The sequence below is a fragment of the Leptonychotes weddellii genome, unplaced genomic scaffold (genome assembly GCF_054177405.1).
Source record: "Leptonychotes weddellii isolate Sample4059 unplaced genomic scaffold, ASM5417740v2 HiC_scaffold_1946, whole genome shotgun sequence".
NCBI lineage: Eukaryota > Metazoa > Chordata > Mammalia > Carnivora > Phocidae > Leptonychotes > Leptonychotes weddellii.
The window spans coordinates 4,766-10,913 of record NW_027780306.1 but is presented as its reverse complement, the minus strand read 5'-3'; the positions used below and the strand labels follow the sequence as shown (position 1 = coordinate 10,913).

Genomic DNA, 6,148 nt, shown 5'->3' with positions numbered 1-6,148 from the left:
TGGGAGAAGAAAAACAGTATCTTGAGGAGAGGAAACAACCGAGTATTCATGAATAAAGAGGAAAGAGGAAGTCAGGAGAGAAACGAGGTGACCGGGATGGTCTTAGCAGGGAAAAGGGTGATAATCTGACAAATACTGTTTTCCAAAGCTTAAGCTCATCCCCATGCCCAGACAGCATTTTAATTATTCCCCCCTGCTTCTGTTCTTCTGTTAGATGTTTGTACAACAATAAAACCTAACAGGTCCTTTTACCTACTAGTGCTTTGCCTGGCCGAGGATTTACACTTTCGTGTACATGGAGATGGGTGTGTCTGTGGACCACAGGAAGAGAATTCTCACCCATCTTCAAAACCCCTGTATCACACATGCAGCCGTGGACTGCCAACCTCCTCCCCTGTTTATAGAACCATCACAGGTCCACGGGGCTCCGGAATATGCTCCTTGCAGTGCCCCCAATACAGAACGGGATCCAGCGTAAAAGAAATACTTGTGATTCTCAGCAATTTGCTTACAGTTCTGGAGTTTGATCATTTTATAACTTAATTTGCAGGGCGCCTGGGTGGTTCAGTGGGTCGGGCGTCCGACTCTTGATTTCAGCTCAGGTCATGATCTCAGGGTCGTGGGATGGAGCTCTGTATAGGGGGCTCTGCACTTAGCAGGCAGTCTGCTCTCCCTCCCCCTCTGCCCCTCCCCCGCTTGCACGCATGTGTGTGCACATGCGTGCACACTCTCTCTCTCCCCCAAATGAATAAATAAGTCTTAAAAAAAAACTTAATCTGTAAACTGAGTGTAAGTTAGGTAATGAAAAGGGATAATAACTTGCCCACAGTGGTATTTTGAGGATTAAGACAATGCAGGTGAATGCATGTTTAAGCATTGCAATGTTCATATAAAGTATAATTTTGCATTATTATTGTCTAAGGTCATCTATGTTTGCACTGATAAAAATAAAGCGCAGTGGATGTGTTGACTGGAATTACATCAAGAGCAGATAAATTCAGCCATTCTGGATAAACCTAACATACAGTCAGTCTATATCAGTAACAATAAAAACATGAATGCATCTTAGCGCATTTTTACTCTGTTCTTGGCAAATGTGTTATAACCATATAGCCCTCATTTCTGTCAGCTCCGTAACAACCCTGTGAGACCTATATCGTGTACCCATTTCACAGATGGGGCTTATGAGGTCAAGGAACCTCCAAGTCATAGACTTTCAGCAGCAGACCTAGCCAGAGCATCTGCCTTTCTCTGAACTCCCAGACTAATGTGCCTTCACTCAGTGGAATAAAATTGAGATTTCAAGTGTGAACTAAATTTAAAGAAACATACTCACAAAGGAAGGAAGTGGAGGAAGGGAGAGGGGGGAAAAGAAGTCAGACAATTAGAGAGAGAAGGAAGGAAGAAGGCGGGGGAGGAGAAAGAGAGGGAAAGGCAGAGTGGAAAGGAATTTAAAGGAAGAATGTCTTGCACACTTTTAAGCAACTGAAGAAAAATTCTACCTTCTCAGAGATATTTTGGAGATTATCAGAACCAAAAAAAGTTTAAATCAAACCTTGAATATTCACTCACACAGTTACCATTTGATAAAACCTCCATTTTATAAAAATCTGGAAGGAGAGATTCTGTGGCTTTTGTTTCAATTTTTTAAAAAATTTTCTACATTACATATTTCTCCTTAAGATGTTAATCAGAATGTTCTTGCTTTGACAAGTCTTCTCTAAAGCTCTCTTAAGAAATGTGAAAATATAATCCAGTCAGTGGATAATGTTGGTCTTCCATGGGAGAGAATCACCCACGCACCTCACGGCCAAGAAGAGATGCCCACGGTGCCCACAGTGGGAGATGAGAGCCAATAAATGTTCCATCGATAATGTATGAATGCAAAAGCTGAATAACAGCTGCTCCCTCTTCAGTACCAAACAAACAGAACATGATTGCAACTGCCTTTAATGTCTAGGATATAATTATAAATTGTATAATTATAAAGAGCTTAACATTAAATTCAGAAAGGCTATTCTATAAGGCTTATACTTGACATCATGTTGTATCTTCTCTTTTTTTAAGATTTTAATTTTAAAATTTTTTTTAAGATTTTATTTTATTTATTAGAGAGAGAGAGAGAACATGCGTGTGATGGGGGGAAGGGGCAGAGGGAGGCAGAGAGAGAGAATCTCAAGCAAACTCCCCGCTGAGCACAGAGCCCCACGAAGGGCTCCATCTCAGGACCCAGACTGAGATCATGACCTGAGCCAAAACCAAGACTTGAACGCTTAACTGACTGAGCCACCCAAGTGCCCCTAAGATCTTAATTTTTTAGAGCAGTTTTAGATTCACAGCAAAATTGAGAGGAAGGTACAGAGATTTCCCATATACCCCTGTCCCCACTGGTGCACAGCCTTCCCCACTACTAATACTCCCCACCAGAATGATGGCATTTCTTACAGGTGAACCTACATGGACACGTCACCATCACCCCAAGTCCATGCTGTACATCAGGGCTCACTCTGGGTGTTGTACATTCTGGGAGTTTAGACACATGTATAATGACATGCATCCATGACTACAAAATCATACAGAGCAGTTTCAATGCCCTAAAAATCCTCTGGGCTCCACCTCTTCATCCCTCCCCCGACCAACCCAGGCAACCAGTGATCTTTTTACTGTCTCCATGGTTTTGCCTTTTCCAGAATGTCAAATACTAGAATCATGCTGTATATGTCCTTTTCAGATCAGCTTCTTTCACTCAGTAATATGCATTTAAGGTTATAGGAAGTTCACAGGACCCTTACAAAAGTTAAGAAAGAACTTTGCCTTACATCTTACCTAACATTCAATTTGCCTACTGCTATGGACTGAACTGCATTCCTCTAAATTCATGTGTGGAGGCTCTCAATGTGACTCTTTGGAGATGGGGTCTTAAGGAGGTAATGAAGGTTAAAGGAGGTCCTAGGGGTGGGGCCCTGATCCCACAGACTGGCATGCTTACAAGAAACACCAGACAGTTCATTCCTCTCTCTGTCTCTGTTTCCTCCCCCACGCCCTACTCCCCACACAAGGACACAGGGAGAAAGCAGCCAGGAAGGGGACGTTCATCAGAAACCTTACCAGCAGACACCTTGATCTTGTACTTCAAGTCTCCAGAACTGTGAAAAATAAACTGTTGCCTAAGCACCCCAGTTTGTCATATTTTGTTACAGCAGCCTAAGCTGACAAATACACCTACTGAAATTTAAAAGTACCTCAAAATTACAAAAAATATTTATTAGTTATTTTGAAATAATAAAAATTAATGAAACTAAAATTAAATCTTGAAAAGATAGTCTTAGAAAAATCGAGCTAAAATGTCTTTAATATATTCAAAATAAGATACAGTGAAACACACCAGTTTCAAGGATTATGCTGACATTTATAAAATTACTCTGCCATTTATAAAACATGAAGCATATAAAAATCATTGATTTCTCTAGGGAAATGTACTAATTTCTATAACCCCAAGCTCATCAAAGTGATCTCCCATAACGTGGGCACTGTGGCACGCACAGACACCGCCCCCCCCCACACACAGTTACACACCAACAGATACTTTTCATAAATGACTCTTATGATTGATTTTCCTTTCTTGTTATGTGAAATATTGGATCTTTGAAGGAAACAAAAAGCATACCCTACATAATAATCAAAATGAGGACTAAGGACATAACTGGAAATATTCGGGAATTAGCATACCGGCTGAGCTTACATTCTTGATATATAAGTCAGGATATATATAAAATTCAAATCCTTGTACAACACAATAGCAGCTATGTTTGTTAATGGTCAATATAACAGTTTCTATATGGGAATTTAAAAAACTATTAACCTTTGCATTCATGAATCTTTCTTTGAATGGAAATTTGTGGGTGTTTGGTGTTAAAATGTTGGATTTATAAGGATGACGTAATAAGCAGGCATGCAGTAAAGGTGTACTTACCTGCTCAGGTTTTGTGGGGCCGTTCATGGTAGCATTTTCAGGGATGCTGTCGTGAGACTGTCGCTTGCATAGACCTTTTGTGACATCTTTGAACATAATGTCTTTCTCCAACATACTGTCTTGCTTGGCAATTGGCAACACCAGGGGACTGCTATGGAAAATAATCCATACTATAATTAGTCTTCTGCTAACATTGCCATATTAATCAAAAAGAACCACAACAGGACAGCTCAGTTATAGAAAGTTGTTTTATTCAGATAAGAAACCACTTCTTGACCCACAGGGGAAAAAAAAACGGTCAATGGGGAATCTGTCAACTTTCTATTAGTTCTAACTTCCATTCAATTTCAACTTTAAAAGAAAAATATATTCACTTCAACTTGAGAAGAAAATGTTTACAAATGTATATATGACTGTAGGAGACAAATCAATAAGCAATTTATAAGCTAAGGTTGAATGCACGACTGAACTAAGCAAGATATTTAAAGGTGAAAGTGAATTGCAAACAAGTGAAGGCACAAATTATACAATTAATTAAAATAGCGTTCATATACAACTTAAAATATGGAATCATGGGTAATATTTAGAGTTTGTAACAAAATAATATTAGGGGCAGTAGAGAGGAATGATGTGCTCAAGGATTCCAATACTGCAAGCAATAACTCCTTACTTCATTACAGCTCAAACTAGGCAAAAAATAAAAGCTACTTCATTTTTTTTGTTGTTCCGAAGACATCATCATTGCCAAAAGAAAGCTATTATTATGTAATGTCCATAAAAAATAAGCACAATCTAAATGTTTAATTTGCATTGTAACACATTATGATAGTAAGATTTAAAAATGCATTTCCCTAAATGTTACCCTACGAGCAGAAAGACATACATATTTAATCAAGTGCAATACATATAAACGTAATTATTTCATGTATTCTACAACAGCACTTGTGATTCTAATTAATGCTTAAATGTACTTTTTGGTTTTTAAAAAAATTCAGGTTTATTATGGTATTATCCGCATACGGTAAGTTTCACTTTGTGTAGATGTTCATGTCCTGTAGATGTCTATGTCAAATATATATATAGTTATACGTGGTTAAATATATACGTGTGTGTGTAACCCACGTAACCTGTGATATACGGGATTTGTATCACTCCCAACCATCTCTTTGTGCCTGCTCTTCGGAACCCATTGTCTCCACTAGCCTCCTGCCCCTTGCAACCACTGATAATTATTTTTCACTACAGTTTGACCTTTTCTAAAATGTCCTATGAAAGGGATCACAGAGCATGTAGCTGTTTGTATCTGCCTTCACGGACTTAACATCATGGTTTTTTTTGTTTGTTTTTACAGTCTTGAGGTCTTTTTATTTTCTTTACATTTTTCATGCCATGAGTTCACAGGGAATGGGTTCCAGCAGTTCAGGCTCCTCTCCATTGGTTCTCACAAAGTGTGTTTCTCTGGGTGGGGCAGGCTGGCGCTTCACTTGAACCCAAGTACCTTTCTCTTTGGCTTCCTTCTTTTCCTGATCATTTTCCTTCACACGCTTCAGGAAGCTATCTCGGCTCTTTGAGTGTTTAATATGCTCAATGCGTACATTAATTCTCTTGGCAAGAATCTTGCCCTTAACTTTTTGTTTACAACAATGCCAACAGCATGCTGAGTAACACTGTAGACTCTTCCAGTTTTGCCATGGTAACATTTGTGGGGCATTCCTTTTTGAACAGTGCCCATTCCCTTGATGTGCACAATATCAACTTTCTTATAGATTCACATGTATGTGGCCAAAGGAACAACTCCATGTTTTCTAAAAGGCCTAGAGAACATATAGCAGGTACCTCTCCTCTTTCCCTTTGTGTTGGTCATTTTGGCGAATTACTGGAAGATGGCAGTTCCGGCCGAAAGGAAGCTAATATCATGGTTTTGAGTTCATTCATGCTGCTCTATATACAATGGTTTGGTTTTTAGTGCTGAGTGATAGTCTCCTGGAGAATGCACTACACTTGGGTTGTCCATTCACCAAACATTTGGGTTTGTCCAGTTGTCAAGCATAAGTGTAAGTATGTTTCAAAGAACATTTTTTTTTTTTTTTTTTTGCCTATGCCTTGGGCTTCTTGTGTCTTATTTAAAAACTCTTTCCCTAACCCAAGGTCAAAAAGGTTTCCTCCTAGGTTTTA

The 6,148-nt window shown here is 39.0% G+C and overlaps 1 pseudogene; it reads right to left on the bottom strand.

Annotated features, from left to right (window-relative positions):
• Window positions 1-5,355: 5,355 nt before the first annotated feature.
• LOC115943485 (large ribosomal subunit protein eL21 pseudogene) lies at window positions 5,356-5,874 on the bottom strand (annotated as a pseudogene).
• Between the last annotated feature and the right edge of the window lie 274 nt (window positions 5,875-6,148).